Raw genomic sequence first — 18,836 nt, forward strand, 5'->3', positions numbered from 1 at the left:
TTTTTTTTTTAGATCGTGTGACTAGTCATGTATTAGTTGGAAAAGAAGTGACATGTGAAACATTTTGTCCAGGTCTTAGAATACAATGGTTAGAAAATGATGAACATGCTGAATCGATTATCAACCAACTGCAGTTGTGCCATAGAAGGAAACTGCGCCATACTCCTGCCTCCACTTTGTATTTGTGCTGGGAAAGCAATTGAAACTTTTCAGGATTTGTCTCACCGGCCTACCTGAAGACAACCGCAAATCCCATAATTTTCGAATCGAGCGGCGCATAAATGCTTATGAGCGGGCTGTGGTGAGGCCCCGGCGGCCGGGTCATTTGTAAGCAACGTGGCTATTGGCTCCCTGTTGCAGCGGTGAAGGGCTATGGCTCTTGCTAAATCTCCAAGGAGGGCTTTAACAGTGCAGAACAACAATAGGGCCGATGCTGTGTTTAGTCTGCGTCTGCGGGGGCTTACAGCAGATTTTGTACTTTGAAACGAGACCCCGGCTTTCTACCAAAGACTTTAAGACTCTCTTTGCAGCTAGCTTATTACATCCAAGTTTACTTTTCGTCTGTGTCCAAGGCACACACAAACACACATATCATAACGCCCAGAACCAAAACCTGCAGTATCAGTTGATACTACTTCCTAATCTGCCCTGGCCATCTCTTGGTGCTGCTTTGTTCTTCTTCATGGGCTGTATGAATATGAATGGGGCTGTAACGGTTCATTTAAAAGTAAGCCTATAATCTAAATGACACCTTAGTCAATTTTCATGTGGTACCCAAATAACAAGCAAGTGAAAATCAAACAACAACAACAACAACAACAACAGGCAAGCCAGTCAGTACATTTAATAGTTCAATACCTCTCAATTCACTTACTAAAAATAAAATGCCCATGCTGTACCAAACATCTGTCTGGTTACTTAAAACTATCCCTCATCTGACTGACTTACCAGGTTTTTAAATGTCTTCATAGGTTAAATACCCTCCCGTCAGCTATGGAGATCTTTTTCCTCCCCTTCCCTCCTTCTCTAACATAGAAGGTGCTACGTAGCGAATCAGGTATGTAGGCTAGTTTAGAACAACTGGCTTTAAACAATTGGTGGTCAGACAAAATACACACACAGACGCACACAGCATGTAATACTTGTCTTCATCAGACATCTTCTGGTATCTGTGGCTTCTCAACTTCCCAGAAGGAGCCTTGTCTAAATAAATGTCAACTTTCGACCAGGGTTTTAAAAAAGCCACAGCAATATTCAGAGGGAGAATCAGCCTTGTCAATCCCGTCACACATCCGCCTGCCCCGGGGTTACGAGCGACGACGCTGGTGGGCTTCCCGCCCCCCTCTGCCCCTCCGTCCCTCCCTCAGTCCATCCTACTGCCATAAACAATGGGGATGGAAATGGAAGTCCAAAACACACAAATGATCAGGTGCTGATCGTTTACAACGCTTGTGTCTAACAGATCGGCCCAGGAGGTCTGAACGGGTAAAAGCCAAGCCGCTCCTTTTTTCTTTTAGTTTTATTTTTGTAAGACAGCGAACAGTCCTTGAGTGATTATTTTTAAGGCTGGGGGAGTTAAGGCTTCTGTCTGGCTTGCGGTGGAAAGCTGTAATAAAGCTTATTTTCTCCTCACTGTTGAATCAGAGCGAGAGGGGATGGTGCATGTTTGTTATCAGTATTAAATGATTTGCAGTCATATTCTTTGTTTAATTTCACTGCATGTAAATCATCATTTATTATTTTTATTGAAATAATTTTATGTCAATGGCACTTTAAAAAAACAGTAAAAGTTAAAATCTTGTTCATTAAAACGAGTTGTCCAACTTATTCTGCAGAGAGATCTGGATAAAAATAACAGTCTAAAGGTGACAGGTCAGAGAGAAAAAAAAACCCACGACACTACGTTGCGATCGAGAAAGAAAGTAAAAGCAAAAAACAAAACTTCTCCTGAAAAGACATCCAATACAGGCGTTATTATTTGTTTTAAGGGCTGTCAAAATGAATGCGTTAATCTATGCGATTAATAAAGCAGAGATTAATGCAACATAATATTGTAACCGGTGTGTAAACAAAGTTGACCCCGAAAACGAAACCACCACTAGCAGATAGATCGGAGAAACTAAGGCAGTAGTAGAAGATGAAGTGTATGGAATGCCGTTTTAGTCAAAATTAAATAAATGAATAAATACGTAAATACATGAAATATGCATTTGAAATACATCATAAAATAAATAAATGAGGCAATAAATACATACATATTAAATATATTTAATTATTTCATGGTACTTTTATTTCATAATGCCACTTTTCATTTCCAGAGTCTTTTATTTCATAATGCCACTTTTCATTTCCAGAGTCTTTTATTTCATAATGCCACTTTTCCTTTTGAGTCTTTTATTTCATAATGCCGTTTTTCATTTCCAGAGTCTTTTATTTCATAATGCCGTTTTTCATTTCCAGAGTCTTTTATTTCATTACGCCGTTATTTTTATATATATTGACAGTCCTTGTAATTTTAAACCATTATGTGGCTTACTACTCTCAATGGTTTAATAATTTCTGTCATAGGTATTGAACGTAGTGTATACCCTCTCAGGCAAATTTGTAATTTGTGGTCTTGGGCTGTATAAAATGGATTATTCATCCAATGGAAAAATGCGTTGTTGATTTACAATCCCTATTCAACATCCTACCCTGATCCGAATACCTGTTAGACAGGTCATCCTATTTTCATGCGTAAAAACACCAAAGACTGAAATTACTACCACATACACCAAACATTCTGTTTCTGATCGGTATGCCGATCTCTCTGCCTCCAATTTGGGGCCAAACCTGAAATTCCTCTCTCACCTAACCAGTGTCTGATCTACGATTAAATCATCGTTATTGTTTTGAAGCATCAGAGAGGGATCTATTTGCAGCGGGATTTATTAATCAGAGTAGTCAAACAGGCAATAGTCAGGACTGGCAGATACAGTGGTGGAGACAAGGCTAACTCGTGGTAAAATACTAGGCAGACGATCAGGGCAGGTAGCAGACAGGGAGAAATCCAAAAACATGGTCAAACCAAGGTCAAACCAATCAGGCACTCACAGGGATAAAACGCTCAGAAATGTTCACAATAGCAAAACAAGACTTCGCTCAGAGTGTTGGGTGAGTGTGGTTTAAATGAGTGGTTGAGCATGAGGTGCAGGTGTGTGTAGTTATCAGTTGAGGGAGATGCATGATGGGAAATGTAGTGAAACGTCAATAATCAGGGAAGGCGCTCGCTGATGGCTGGAGAGGGAGGTTACGGAGACTATGTTTGTGACAGTTATCATCTAATATACTAAACTATTTATCTAATTTTATAGTCAATTCAGTTAATACAGAGCCTGCGCACATGCAACATCCCCAGTCCCAAAACTCTTTCTCGGCACAGACAAAATTGGGAAAAAAAGGCTTAGCAAGAAGCCTTAGGAAGGATGTCAAAGTTGAGACCTTCATCCCTGGGTGGACGGAGTAAAATAGATCTCACGTGTGAGGTATTGAATGACTTACATATACAAAATGTTTAATTCATAATATAAAAATCATTCTACTGTCTAACATCACACAAATGACTACACATATTATAATTTCTACCGCTAGGTGTGCTTATCTGCTTGAAGAGTTATTATCCTTAAATGCACCACATCACATCCAGTATACACCACATTTTAAGTACAGCCATGCCCAGGTTTACCTTAACCCGGCTTAAGTTTCACTCTAAATCACGAGGTTGATTAACTGCTAAACCACACCTGAGGCTAGTTGCGAAGGGCACGAGAAAAAGGTGCAACCACTTAAAGAGGGATGAGGCAGAGGTAAGGGGAAGAGAACAACAATTGAGGGGAGAAAGGGGAAATGTTAAAGTAATAAAGACACAGAGGGATTTCCTTCAAATACTAATTTTGTTGTCGGTGAGAAGCAGTTAAACTAAAAACACATTTCTCTGTGAAATACTCCGAAAGTGTCGCAAACGTGCACTGCGCAGTTAAACCCTCTGGACAATAATCAAACTCGACGTTTTTGAATTTAATTAGTTCGTGTGAGTTTGTAGCAACGGTAGCAGTGAGCGCGGGAAGTGTTTGTCCGTACACATGTTCGTACTTTATTGTGAACTCTGCTGACCGCACTTTAAAAAAAAATAAAAAAAACAGCAGTTAGGCCGAAACCAGGAAGCCAAAAGTGCTCCAGAGAGGGAGAGAGACTAAAAGAAGAGCTAATTGCTTTGGTGGTTCAGGACTTTTCCGAGTAGTGTCAATATATATATTCAGGTTTATCTTTTAGAGCAATTATAAAGGACAGAAAATGTATATATGCGCAGCAGGATCAGTTTTAGTTTACCAATGTATAACCGTTCACACAGGAAATGCATACTCATTATAGTTACATCTGTATCTGACCTGTGAGAGTGTGTTAATTGCCTCCCATCACTCAGCAGTACATACTGAGTACTGAAACACTGAGAGAGAAGAGAACCACAGCAGGAACATTGAGCAGACACAATGCTGTCGTCTGTATTCTCACTTGTTTCAATAAACCAAGATCTTGGCCTTTTCTGGTGAAATTTGAAGGTTTTTTTCTCCTGTCATTTACATAAAAAGTAACACAATAAAAATAGGTTGATAATGTGATGAGTTGAGATAATAACAAGAGGAAAAGAAGAGGAAAGAATAAAAGTGAAGTGAGGAGGAGAAGGGGGAAAGACCAGAAACTAGAGGAAACCTCCCATAAATGTCAGGACAGCAAACGTGTGACATCAGTCTACAGGGTGACACCAATGGAGCAGGGAAAGTTTCCACTACAAAGACACACACACACACACACACACACACACACACACACACACACACTAGTGTTTGGGTTGCTAGGTGTTTGTGCGACAGTCTGTAGGTCTGCGTGTGCGTGTGTGTTGTGTGAAAGCAGGTGTGGAATTCTGGAGTAGACATGGTGACTATGTTTGTGGCGCTGGGTGGGTATGTAGGTGATGGCACGGGTGTGTGTGGGGTGGAGGAGCTACTGAGTTCGGGTGTGAGTGGGGGTGTTTGAGGGCTTGTGTAAGGGTGTGGCACATTAAAGTGTGTGTTTATGTCCCGGTGGCACGCAGCAGCCATCCGTGCATAAATATGGGCACGTCAATGGAAGGTAATGTGATGGTGATGTCATGGCTATTTTTTCCAAGAAAAAAAGGTTCTGTGTATTTGTGTGTTTATGCATGTGTGTGTGTGTGTGTGTGTGTGTGTGTGTGTGTGTGAGATTGAACTGCATGGATTAGCAGTGTCACTTTAACACTCTAGTTTCCCCCTGTTTGTTTATGAGCCTGGACAAACGGTACCAGACGCAGGTCACTAATGACTTAAAGGCACAGTGAGTGGTGTTGGTCAGTGGCAAACAATATTCATTCTTTTTCCGTCCCCCGACCTCGACGAGGGGCCAGGGTGAACGCCGCTCGGGGAAAGCCAACTAACTCCTTCTTTTAGAAAAAGCTTTTTCTGCAGGGCGCCATATTTACCGCCATGTTTTTTTTAACGCTGTTAAGCTTTATAGCTATTCACTATACCTGGGGTTTTTGGTTTCTTTCCTATCCCTTCCTATCTATATATTTATATGCATGTAGCAGTAACCTGTTGGACCACTATCTATAAATTATAGTTTCACTTTAGCTTTCAAGTTCACATGTTTCCCTTTCAGTGTTGTTTTGGAGAACTTGTTTCATAAACCTCAACGGGAACATTCATGTTGACTGATGCTTGTCTGTGCTCTAAAGTCCTCTCAACACCAGTCAATAGCTAATTTCTGCTTGCAGACAGACATCCAAAAAGTCCTGTAAGCTCTTAAAAAGGTATTTTAATGTGATCACATTGTCACATTACACCGCAGGCTGAAGATAATTTGCTCCAGCTGTATTCTGGGACAAATTGTATTATAATGGTAATTTTGGGATAGAGATGTGACCCTCCATGAGCAGCAGGAGTGGCTGCAGGCCCCTGTTGTTGTGTTGGCCCGGCACGTTCAATCAGTACCGGGCCCTGTTAAAAATCAACACATCACTGCGCTGGTTCTGCTCCAGAAACACAGTTGCTCACATGTTTTAAAGGCATGTGGTTGGAGTAAAAGTGGTGGAATTAAACACGAGGGTAGAGGAAGAGGATTTAGAGACCGATATGTTGCATATGAGTGTGACCGGATGAGGGTTTTCCCCTCCCCCTTACCTGCAAACAGGGGTGTGGACCAGCATACCTGGGGCTAATTCCGATTGATTGGGAGAGGCAGGGACATTACTTAAGTCCATGGTGTGTGGACTCGCTCTGTTGTCTTCTCCTGCTGGGTGTCTGTGGAGACGTGTGCGGGAGGCGTGCTTTATGTTTTGGCCGCTGCCCTAGGTCATCATTTTGCTGCAGTGTGGTAAGGGCACTTTCTCCATCTTTTGTGCCTTTTATTGTCCTGTGTCGCCGTGTATGCGGCACTAATGTGCATTCTTTCATATAGCGACCCTGTCTTGGTCATGGATGTCCCCGTGTGGGTGGATGTATGCCTGGACTGCTGGCGTTTGGTGTCTCGGTACGATGCATGCCTCCCTCTTTCGACACATTTGAGCGTTATTAAAATCTGACAGTCCTAATTGTTATAGTGTCGGCCGCTGTCTGTGAGTGTGTGTGCGAGGTGGGTGCCACCGCCGGGGTCCGTGGGCGGCCTGTCCTGTAATTCGCTGGACTGACCTGCAGCCTTGGACATGCTATCCTGGTGCCACGACTAATTAAAGGGCCAATATTCCCCGGCGCGTTCTTCCTCCCCCACTGAAGCTGTTCTTGATCCCGGCTGAAACCGTTCTGGATTCTGGTAAAAATTCTGATTACACAAGCAATCTGGAAACTGGTACAAAAATTGCTCTCTATATTGTATTAACTGTTGTACATGTTGCATGTGGGTCTTTTCCTTTTTGTTATTGTTTGAATTTGTTTGCATCTTCCTTATTATGCATGCTGGTTTATTGATTTGAGAATATAGTGTAATGAACTTTGCAAGGGGTGTGGTTAATCTGGCAAGACCCACAATTTAAGAATGAATTGGCCTGCCCTCACCAATATTGTAACATATGACCTCAAAATATTCATCTATGACAGTATGTCAAACTCAACTCAAGATGGAATTATCTTTGACAGCTGTTTAATTTGGGTCTTCGCTACGACTAGTCGTAGAGGAACCTATTGTATTTAATTCGCGCAGAGTTGACCCTGAAATTGACCGGAGGTAATCTTGTGAAAGGGGGGCGGGGCGGAGCATGATGCTAACATGGCGGTACTTAGCATTGCACTAGTAATGACAGGACCCAACTGCTGACAAGGGGCTGAAACAGCCAGAGACAATGGGTCATGTCTTTAGTTTTCTAGCTAGCCTTTGTGGCTAGCCTTAACTTGCCTGCTTGGCCGTTTCATGCACAGGCACCTGCGGGCAGGCTAGGCCACACTCTTACTTACTGCGAAATTTTCTAGTTTTATAAATGTTTCTTCTTCTAAATGTTTCTTCTGCCGATGTTTAGACTCCAGGGGCCTCATTTATAAACATTGCGTACGCACAAAAAAAGGCGTACCCCTCTCTACGCAATAATTGGTATTTATAAAACGCAAACTTGACGGAAAAATGTGCGGTCCTTCACGCAACCTCGGACCGATGCGTACGCACAAAAACGGGTGAAATGAGGGGTGAAACTGTCGGCAAATGCAAGAAACACGCAAACGTGTGTGTAAAACTTGACTGTTGTAAAAGAAATGCCAATACTGCCTCTCATAAATAACACGAACACCCGTTTGATCGATCTGCAGCGTAAAACAAACAAATACAAATTAACACATTTTCAAAAAGAAAAGTGAAAAATGTTCTGCAATAATATTGGCATGTTATGCAATTCATCCTCAAAACACAGCTGTTGCTTGTCAGATGCAATCAAATGGAATAAAATGCCATGATGCCATCACAATATATTTGGGCAACTATGGGCGTGACATGAAGCCGCAAAAAACTGCGCTGCATTTAGAAGTGATTGTGATTTATTAAGGGAAAACTGCGTAGGACGTGCGTGCGCACTGTTTTATAAGTCTGAATATTTCTGTGCGTACGCACGTCCTATGTTTCATCCCTACGCCACTTCTGCCGCAAATCCTATGCAAGGTTTTATAAATGAGGCCCCAGACCCTTTCATGTCGTCATATTTCTGTGGATTTGAATTTGAACAGACAACCGTTTCAGAGGTTCAACTGTTTTAAGTGATTGCATTGCAATTTCTTTTTTTTAATTTGAGCACCTATGGTTTTTCTTTTCAGAAATAGAAAGGCACTAGGCGATCTAGTTTCTTCATTCCAAACCAATTTGACCACTGTAGGGGAAATATATATTTGTTCATCACTGAAATTATACTAAATATAGCATTTCCAGTCTTTATGAGACTTCCCATTAAAAGCTTGTAACTTTTTATCTTTTATTTTTATTCCATCAATCATACTGTCAGAGCAGTTGTTCCTTCTTCCATGTGGTGAATATCTGATTATAACCTCATTCATCTACTGAAAATGTGTAAAATCTCATTAGATTGTTTTTTTTTTTTATGTGGTTTGGTGTAATACAGAGGTGAAGTCAGATACAGTGTGCAGACCTGTGCACACCACCACCACAGAGGGGTGGTGCTGTGCCAGCCGGATCCGGCCTGCAGCAGGACTATGGAGACACCCACAGCAGTCGCCTTTCAGGTTGCTTTCACAGCCGTTGCTCCAAATCGACATTAGCGGTCGCTACGGCAGAATCAGAAATGGCCAAAAATAAGTTTCTATGCTAGTCCGTTCATCTCTCCTTTTGCTGTAACATGCCACTTCACGAGCACCTCAAAAGGGTGGTCTTACAGCGGGATTTCCATTTTGTGAGAGCTCTGTGAGTTGACTCGCTGTAAACACAAACATGTACGAGAAACCAGCGGGCACGAATGTTACTCAAGCTAATGCGGGAATTATTTTGAAGTCGATAGAAGTACTCTTGTGTCAGTGTCCATAGACCGGTGGTTTCAAAACAGCTTGGCTCAGTAGCACACTCAGGGCTGGATTTGACACTAACTAAATGTTATTTGACATTTGAACCATTTATCTGAATTTAAAGCAATTGTTTACTTTTTATGTTTTTTTTTAACCTTTTTCTTCATATTGAGTGGTAAAGTGGAAAACAGATTCCAATTTGCATACTTGAATAATGACTAAAAATGGTTCTGATTTTAGACTTCTGTGCACACTCGCAAAGGGGCGTATCACAGCAACGGTGATGCAAACGGTGATCACTGGAACCCCCCTTTGCTTGTGCATGATAGGTCGCCATTGATTTTTTTTTTTTGTAAATTGACTCTCCCAGTAAATTATTCCCTTTTCATTACATTCCCATGAAAGCCATGCATTTTGAAAGAAAATAAAGTGAGCCCATTTGGAGAAAAACAAAACACATTTAAAAAGATTGTTATGTAACTTAGCATGTTAATTATAACATTATTATAACGTTATTGGCATTAGTATGCAATTTTGTGAGATTTTAAAATTAAACTGAAAATCTATAGAATAAAGCTAACTCACAGCTTGCAGAACCCACGCTGCCGATTGGCCAGTTTGCTTTCTGGGGGAGGGACCCCATGGGTCAATTGCAAACGTGAGGCCAACATTAGTGTTTTACTCTAGTGTCAGCACAGATGTAACTAAGTATTTGGTGGACACTATTTGGTGTGCTTTAAAAGTGTATAGATTGTGCTTGCACATTAAGAAAAAGATTCCAGGAGGCAAGCCATCCCAGTTGAAAATATAAAAGAAAGAGAAAATGTATGAAGGGAAGTTTACAACTAAGACTGCTCGACCTCAAGGAGAGACACACAGAGCTCCCGCTCCCTACCTTTTATTTTATTTTTTTCAGGTGTGTGTATGTGTGAGGAGCGAGCTAGGCCAAAGACGCCATAAGTGGAGCCAGCATCTCTGCCACATAAGGCAACCGATGCAATGGTGCAAAAGTTATAGACATTTTTCTGTTAACCACTTGCATTTGGAAAAGAATTTGCGCACACACAGACTCACTGTCAACATCATCAGAGTGAGACGGGTAGCATAGCAGCCCTGCCACTGTCTCTCTGCCACCTTGTCATATAACTTCTTACAACATTACTCCCTGACACGCGTCTGGGGTGTTAATGGATGTTAGCGCAGCTCTGGACACTCAGTGATGAGGGGTGCCCTCATCTACGCTAATGAAATAGATTCTTTGCTGCATGAAACCCAAACTGGGTCAGAGACGTAATAAATTAGGTCATAGAAAGTAATGACAAGTCATTTTCATCATCCTTCATTGTGCTTGAATGTAAATTTGATTAACTACAGTGTGTGTGCTTTCCCCTCTGTTCCTCCTGTGGAGGCGGAGCCGCCGCCGGGCACCTTGTCTAAATCACATTCATTATCCCTGCTGGTGCTCCCCTTATGCGGCTTTATGGGGAGCGCGTGGCCTCCCACAGGACAAATTAGGCTGCAGGTCGCTACATTTGGGGAATAAAAGTGGCCATTCAAAAAGCAGATTGTTCCAATTTTGTCATTAGTTTTATTGCTAGCTTTAGATTGGACGTCTGAGTTGGCCTGTCAAAGTTAGTTTAAAATGTTTCGTTCCTTAAATTATGACATTTTTTTTTCCTCTGATGTTCATATTTTCTTTTTACTATCTTATAGATATCCTATATATGCTATCCTGATTAACGCAATTTTCTTCAAATATGTACATTTAGTTTAATTTTATCCCATAAAAGGTCCAGGGCTGCATGGACAAACACACACTTACCTCCTCAAGAGGGGGGAACACAATCAAACACACACTCCAGTCTGTCTAAAAGATACACATTATCTAAGGATTACATTCAACTCTTGTACAAATATACAGAAAAAAAATAGTGGCGGCAGGCTACCACCAATGAACACTAATTGTGTGTGTCGTACCTCTTATAAAGGAGCAGTTCACCAATTCATGTGGAGCTGTTATTGCGTGGCTCGTGAGCCTTGTGAAAATGTTATGGTAGCGAGGCTTTGGATTAGGTGTCAGCATGGGGGGCTACAGCTACTGGAGGGCAGGGGGGGGGGGCTGAGCACTGCTGCAGAATCTATCCAATGGATCGAGAGCTGGTGAGTGAGTGTCCTTTGTCCATCATGTACCACTTACTAGACATGTTTATAGTACTGTGTAACTTTATTGAAGATGATGATATATTTAGGAGTGAGTGAGCGCCATAGCAACGGTTTGGTGTTTCAAATGATAAAGTGATCTACAGATCATATTCATAGGAAGTATATTATATAAGTAAACGTAAGTTTCAAAATACTTACTCTACATCCTTTCAAATACGTTTCATTATTGACTTTAATGACTACTATAATCTTGAGGAATTGGACATTGCATATGGTTTGAAGAGGGTTTTTTTACTATTTATCAGCTCTATTTTTTAAAAACTAGTAATAAAAATGTAACTAGAAATGTGCCCTACGTAGAACATAGTAGCTTCAATGACTTACTTTATTAATTAGTAGTTATGGGTGGTTGTGTTTTAAATTATTGAGTGGTCCTTGAGCACAAAGTTTTGAATTGTGGGTGAAGCGGATGTGAGATGAGAAAAGCAACAAATATCGAGACTGGGTGTATTTAGTCGGACACAGAACAAAACATTCTAACGCGTCACGACTACACATGCAACATTCGGATATATAATATTTTGACCTGCTGATTCAAATTTTTGCAGATTCAGATTTTCTATTTAAGAACAATAAATGACAGAAATGCTCAACATATGTTTTACTACTATCCCAGAACCATTTGAAAATGATTGAAGTCATTGCAGTAATTGAAAACAGTGTTATCGAAAAGGCCAAAAAAGGCCACTACGAGTTAAATGAATATTCTGTGTGAAACCTAGTGTTGGGTGCATCTTCCTCTTCCTGACCATGCAGGTGACTGTCGACTAGTATCTGGCCACTTCCAGCGGTGGCCCTGTCAGCACTCCACATGGTGGAGATGTGCCGTCAGTAATCTCCCCTCTCTCACCCCCGCCTCCCTGACTGCTGAAGAGCCTGGAGGAAAAGCCTGCGTAAACCAGCCAGACTATCAGACTCCAAGAGGACCGGGACCCCCCACCTCTAATTCCCCCCTTTCCATTTCCACATGAGTCAAAGAGCCCTTCTTCTCCATGCCAGCGGACTGCAGAAGGAAGGAGAGGAGAGCAGGGGAGTGCACAGGGCCGATGCGGGGGATGCAGAATAGTTTGGGGTGGGTGGGGTAACAGAGAAGAGAGGTTTTATTAATATTAACATTTAAAGGGATTGTCTGAATTAATTACTCTTTGTAGCCTGCCGTACCTATCGCTAAATGAACAATCAAGGAATAACACATATTACACACTGAAGAAACATAATGTTGGATTATATCAAAAATAGGAAATCAAACCCCCTGACATCACTTGCGATACACCAGAACACTAGTCCATCTGATCAACATTTTGTGTTTTAAAGAATATAATATTGCATGTTATAGTGTCCTCAATATCAACCAAAACAATGTTGCTATTTCTTATATTTTATATCAAATCGGGGATAGGCATGAAATATGAAGCAAAAAAAAAACTTAAATTATATTTAATTTATTTCGAGACGTTAAAAATTGAATGGGGTCCAATCAACCCCAAAGATAACAAGAAGTTAATACCAGAGCTAACTAAGAACAAAGGTGTCTCCTTTGTGATGGTCCATTATTCTTGAACTCCAATAGTCTGAAAAACGTCCTAGTGGAAGAAATATCCATTTGAGGAACAACCTTTTTTCCAGATTTTCCAAAAATACAAACTCTATTCAACAATCAGAGGCAGGACTTTTGGAAGTCCAAATGTAATTAGTAGTGATTAGCCTAAAACAAATAATGATGAATGACATTCGGGCGTCCCTTAATAAATTCTTCATTTGATGAAATCAATTAAAAATACAATTTTTTTGCCAAGCAAAAGAATTGTTCCAATGCAGATTCCGAGTAACGAATGAAATGAAACACATAAACGCATGCACGCACAACAGCACACACTTACACACAGAGCCGATCCTCCATTTCCCTTTCTCACATCACGTAACACCTGAACCTCTCACACAAACAAACACACACGTCCAGAGTGCTAAAGACAAGAGCCACCTGCTAATCGTTTAGACAGTCTGGCTACTGTAACCAGCACACACACACACGTGTAATTAATGAGCACACACATTATAGGTGAACACACTTGCCTCCAGCATCCTCCTCTCACAAAGTGAGACAAGCTCTCACCCCACTTTTCCTCCCCCATTGGCTGGGACATCTTCCTGCAGCACAGTGCGCCCTCTCAGTCCTCTGCTGAACAAGCAGCAGAATTTCTAATAAGCTAGAAAAGTAAATATGGAAAGAGAAATTCTACTGTGAGTCATATAGCATCGCTTGTTTAATCACACAACCACTAATGCTTATCCTTAATAAAACAGAATGAAAGTATTCCAACGTGGCTTTCGGATCAGTTTCCAACCTGACACACAATAAAATGCAAAAGCAAATAAAGAAAAAGGAATACTTTCTAAAGACTGGTATGTGGATGCAGACGAAAGAGCGGTTTGCTTTGAGGAAGAGGATGTTTGACGAGTGAAACTCCAGAACAGGATGCATCAGGGATGTGTCGAGAAAGAGCCTGATGGACTAGCTGGCACCCTCCAGTCATATAGTAGAACAAGGACTCGCGCACACACACACACACACACACACATTCAACTACACACAGAATCACAGGTTCAGCAGCAAAACGGGCAAGCGTCCATCCCGCGGGTCGCTCCTCCGCGGCCCTGGCAGATTTACCAGGAATTTGTTGGGAAGGGCCGATTGTTATCTCTTTAAAACGGCGCTTGTTTTTGCTGGGGAAGTCTCCCGCTCGCATGAATATTGTGTGAGTTGAGGTGAATGGGGGCCTTCATAAGCTGCAAGGTGGCTGTGGTCTTCGCCGACACGCTGCCAGCCACGCGTCCTCTCCCACAACCCTCGAGGTGGGACTCTTCAGGGCATCGGCATTGGTTTACCAATTAATGTGTAGGTAAATGAATAAAACGAGGAACAAATTACTTAAATTGTTTCTCTATCAACACATTTACCATACAAGAGAGGACTGCCAACAAAAGGGACCACAGGAATAAATGAATGTACGAAACAACAATCCTAGTAAAATATTTTTCTTCTCACAGCATTATTAGTCAATATAATAAAAGTCCTGAGGAAAATAAAAAGGCAATTTTATTTTAGGAAATTGTATCAAATCAAATCCGTGTCTGTCTCCTTCAAAGTGACAAAAAGAGCTTCCTTCAAAAACATTGTATCTGTTTCAATTGCATATGCTGCATTTGGTTGCTTTCACAGGGGTCCGTTAATATACAAAAACAATCTTTAAAAGGCACTAATTGAAAGAACAAATAAGTGGGACCATATTGCACTCAGATTGTGGTGCTCCAAGGGGCAAAATAAAACATTTGAAAGCGTTCATGCTTCAGACGTTAAACTGCTTACAACAAGGTCTGTGGATTATTTTCAGTAACCGGGCCATGGTTTTTGGAAAGAGATATTGCTGTTTATCAATTAAAAACATTCCTTTTTATAACTGCAGTGTGTAAACAGTGAGGTGTTTTATATGACTAGCACTTCCTATAAACACTCCCCATGAACACACCCTGCAGCTTCCAAGTCTGGCCTGCTATTAACCACATTCACATCTTTGTTTTTTTATGCTTGCTCAAAGAGTTTTACATCCACTCCCATGCTCTCCGTAGTGATCCTCCCAAGTGACAGGTTTGTTTATCTGAGGAAGAGGAGGAGGCTAAAGAGAAGAGACTCCATGGAACGCAACGTTTTGAGAGATTTGTGGATCCCCTTGAATGTCACACACATAGTGGTGAAGTCAGTTTTGTCTGAGTAAAGCTGGTGGATGTTTGCATGTGGATAGAGCGGGTCAGCTTCCTTGGAGAAGAGAAGGAGTGCTGCGAAGTGAATCCAAAGAGAGCGTTGCTGTCATGAATACATGAGAGTTATGATTATTTGGTGTCTTCGGTGACATCTATCTGTTTGACATGTATCTGTTTCCCATTAGCGGGAGAGAGGAGGAAGAAAAGGAAACCGTTTTGGGCCCCTTTAAAGAGCCAAAATTCGGGTCACTATTGTCAGTTACCATAAATACTGTATGACTCACAAGTAATGAAACACCCACTTTGAAAAGACCTAGTTGGTAAACTGTGCATGTCCTTTATTGCCAGCGGATTTGACCAAATGTTTAATATGTGTAAATTAAAGCACACACCACAGCTACAGTCGCTCAGACTACTATAGGCTACTGTTGCCTTCAAAATAAGAAAATATTATTTCAATATACTCCAGTTATTTTTAGTTACTTGCTCAAAGAGTAGCTCAAACAAAGCTATTTAAGCAAATAGGACATTTGATGATCTGATAACCGTGCAAATAAATTAAAATTAAAATCAATAAGAAATTAAATCAAAGTGCACAACAAATCCGATCCAGTTTATTCCCAAGGTCGTTCTCATCCCCACTTCAACCTACGTCTCCAGGTGTTCCACTGTGACCCGGCGCTCACTGCGGCAGCTGCTGCAGCTGGGCTACTGCAGGAACCAGCTGTGTGTGTGTGTCCGTCCAGCCAGCTGTGAGGACTGTGAGAGGTCTTTTCCACCCGAGTCAGCAGCATCTGGGCCAGCTCAGGGCAGCGCCAGCAGCCGGGCCACCCAGCTGATCCCTCTGCCTATTAGTCACAGACTGCTGTTTTAAGAAGAACAGCCCCCCCGCACTTACGCTGCTAATCAGTCTGCGATGTTGCCGGTGTTCCAGGAGTTCATCCGACCGTAAGTGTACCGTCAACCGGCTTCTCTCGCATCCTGCATTTCCCAGGAGGCTGTTCGACAGGATGCCACTGGCTGTTGTCAGGAGAAGAGAGTGATACAAGTGAGGATTCACCCGTTACAAGTGGTATGGAAAAAGGAACATTTTCTGAGGAGTCGCTGAAAAGACCAAAATTTCAGAAACACCTCCAGTTCTCAGAACAATTTTGTCGCAAAAACATTTGGGGATTCAATCCTTTAAGCATTGTTTAAGCAGTATATTAAATCTCACTTTTATTCAGGCATGGTGTTTTTTTTCGCTATGCGTAATTGGAAAATTGAATCATATCTTTAAGTAATGCCTTAAAACCGGTTTTGGTATAGTTTGAATGACTTCCAACCCTTGAATGTGTCATGGCTTAGGTGCATTTGCCTGGTTTAATGCGGCTGCGGCTTTTAGTAGAGAAACTGAGAAAAGATTGTGCGGAGATTTGCCCCCAAGTCACACCTCGGTTCAGCGGGAGGTACACTCCTGGTGCAGGTGAATCCATTCAGTCCCATTGTGTTCCTCTTAATTGGGGCGAATTGTTGCTCAAAAGATACAGACTGAACAGAGGAAAAGAGCAGCCTTACGGATCCTTGACCCCTCCTCTCCCCCCTCTTTCTTTTCTTTTACCTTGGACAAACAGAACATAGCCTCCTATTCACGTCACATCTTGCCAGTAGCCATCACCTCGACGGGAGCCAGTGCTCCGCGAGCCATCTGGTGTTGAGTTCCACCAATAGGGACAAGTTACCGGCTCTCCCTGCCAACAATGTCCGTGGAGTGCAAATGTTTATTTAAAAAGTTATGTTTGAGTATTGATTTTATTTCATTTCTTCCTCCTCCCCGCCCGCCCGCTTTTGGCTCAGGTGAAGTGCCTGTCCATCATGAGGTTTTCCCTGCCGGAGCCAGGCGCGTTGTCCGTCTCATAAAAGCCGTTACTATAGTATAATGTACCCCCGACAGGTCAGCCACTCCTCTCCAAGCACGCCACGCTTCCACGTACGCTGTGTGCATGTGTGTGTGCGTGGTGTGTATGTAGTGTGTGGGCCCCGTCCAACAAAAATATGTTTGGGGGCCTCGCTTTTTATAATAGTCTGACCTACAAGTAGTGAAAAAATAACATTAATACCTGATATGTCCCTTTCCTTATTAAATACCACGACCCTGTGTTTGTATTCAATTAGCTTAAGATAGGTTTATGTTAAATATATGGAGTCACACAAAAGCACATTAAATAAAATATATTATCTTTCACTGCTACGCTTTTTGCAGTGTTCGCGCCGGCTGGTGCAGGTTACGTTTTTTTTTCTTTCATAGGGCTCTAAAATAGCTCCATTGCCACAAACATGACAAGAGCCAGACATCCTGTCACGCTTTGCAGCATTCTGCGAGCCTCAGAAAAACTTTTACATTTTTTGATGGATGATTTGAGTTTCAGGATCAAATTGGATGCTGCCTCGTTATAGTGGTCACTCTATAATTAGGTAGTCTCGCATTTCTCCAGCAGGTTAAAGGCTCTCTGTGTTACTACATTAAAGACAATATGAATCGAAAAATGGGACTAATAGAAACCAGAGATGAGCTGATGAGGGTCAGATGGCAGATAACGTGTCAGAAATTCTCTGTCTTATTAGTTTTCATCATGCCTGCTTGTCTAACTCTCCTGTCATTCCAGATTCTGTCATCAACTCAAGATCATCTCTCATCGCTTCACCTGGTCCTCGTGCCCTTCTCACCTGTAGCCCACTCCCTCATTAATCCCTCACTATTTAGGTCCCCACACTTGCCCTCCGCCAGATTGTCTTGTGTGTTACTGCCAAGCTTGCTCGCGTATCATGGGTTCATTTCTGATCTGCCTGTTCCGACCTTGTTCGCCTGACTACTCAACCTATTTTTGCGTGACCTTTTCAGATTTGTTTGCCTGTTGGAATGATATCCCTGTTTTGACCCTGCCTGAACACGAGTGAAAAACGTTGCTTGCATTTTTTTTTCCGAGTTGTGCTTTTGGGTTCAACTAACTGTAATCCTTATATAAAGTGTCAGTGAGGCTGCTTGTATTGTTTTCTCTTATACTCCAAACCCAATTCCAATATCTGCGATAGGAAAATGAATCTCACTGAAGGAAAAATTGAAATACTGTTTGAACATATTTTAATTGGGAAAAGAACGTCCATGTCGAGAGCTAACGGGACATGCTTATCTGCAGCCTGAATAGTTAACAGAATTTTCTTGTAATTTATGTAATTCAAAGAAAGTTACAACTGACTCAATAAATCAAAAAATACTCTCGAAGATGCATATTTGGACAAAGCTGTCACTCAAATCAATCTTAAAATGGCAGTAAGAGGAACAAATAAGACCAGAAAAATAAGTATTTTAATACTCAGTGCTACTGTTTTTTTACCTTTTCACCTTCTATTTACAGGAGAAAAGCCTTTCATATAGTTACCTCACAAAAACATCCCTTCAGACAGGCTTTCTCTGCCTCGCCTAATTACGTGACCTCTGTGGATCTCCTCCTTGTTAAACATTCCCTCTTTGCAGGGGCAAACAACCAAGATAAACTTGGTTCCAGCCATCTTAGTGGCCAGCTTTATTGTGCTTTTGATAGGTTCAGACTCTACCAGGAACCATCCTAGAGGTCTCAAACCTGCATGCTTCTTCCATGAGACCATACGGCCTGAGCGCAGGACAAGGAGAGGCACTGTTACCCTGACTCTGGAGCTTACATCCAGCTGTGTATTTTTAAATGCATGATATTTAATGCATGTAAGTGCAAGAAGGTATTCAGGCGTAGCTACAGGGCGTGCATGCAAAAATGCACTCATTTATGCAGGCTC

Source organism: Gasterosteus aculeatus, chromosome 5 (assembly GCF_964276395.1).
Source record: "Gasterosteus aculeatus chromosome 5, fGasAcu3.hap1.1, whole genome shotgun sequence".
In the NCBI taxonomy this organism is placed as follows: Eukaryota; Metazoa; Chordata; class Actinopteri; order Perciformes; family Gasterosteidae; genus Gasterosteus; species Gasterosteus aculeatus.